Source organism: Mustela nigripes, unplaced genomic scaffold (genome assembly GCF_022355385.1).
Source record: "Mustela nigripes isolate SB6536 unplaced genomic scaffold, MUSNIG.SB6536 HiC_scaffold_4686, whole genome shotgun sequence".
In the NCBI taxonomy this organism is placed as follows: Eukaryota; Metazoa; Chordata; class Mammalia; order Carnivora; family Mustelidae; genus Mustela; species Mustela nigripes.
The window spans coordinates 842-1,635 of record NW_026744092.1 but is presented as its reverse complement, the minus strand read 5'-3'; the positions used below and the strand labels follow the sequence as shown (position 1 = coordinate 1,635).

General features: G+C 28.7%; 1 pseudogene; it reads right to left on the bottom strand.

The window, feature by feature from the left end:
- Positions 1-366: 366 nt before the first annotated feature.
- Positions 367-486, bottom strand: LOC132009100 (U6 spliceosomal RNA; annotated as a pseudogene).
- Positions 487-794: the final 308 nt, after the last annotated feature.

Sequence of the window (794 nt, the reverse complement as noted above, 5' to 3'; positions counted from 1 at the left end):
ACATTATATGTTTATAAAAAATTTTTAAAAATAATTTTAAAAATCCATTAAAGAAAAAACACATATTGCAAGCCCAGAGCTAATCTCATATTCAATCAAAAAAGTTTGAAAGTTTTCCCCTTAAAGATCAAAAAAAAGAAAAGTGTGTCCACTTTCACTACTCTCATTTGACATAGTACTGGATGTCCTAGCCAGAGAAACAAGGAACACAAAGAAATAAAAGACTCCAAAAAAAAGGAAGAAGTAAAATTTTCTTTTTTTGGATAACATGAACTTACATGTAAAAGAATCCTAAAAACTTCACAAAAAATTTTGAATAAACAAATTGAATAAAGCTGCCAAATACAAGATCAATATATAAAACACAAGAATTTTGTTTTGTTTCGTTTTTTTTAAAATAGTGTTTCATGTCATCCTTGCTCAGTGATCACACTAATCTTCTCTGTATCATTCCAATTTTAGTATATGTGCTGCCAAAGTAAGCACAAGACAGGAGCATTTTAACACTCTAAAAATGAACTATCTGAAAAAATAAAGAGAACAATCTAATTCACAATAGCATCAAAAATAATAAAATTCTTAGGAAAAGATTTAACTAAGAAGATGAAAGATCTGTACCCCATAAACTATGACATTGATAAAGAAATTGAAGGAGACATAAATGGAAAGATAGCTCATATTTATGAATGGTAAGAATTAACATTGTTAAAATGTCCATACTACCGAAAACTATCTGTAAATTCAATTCCTATCAAAAATCCAATGTTAGGGGTGCCTGGGTGGCTCAGTGGGTT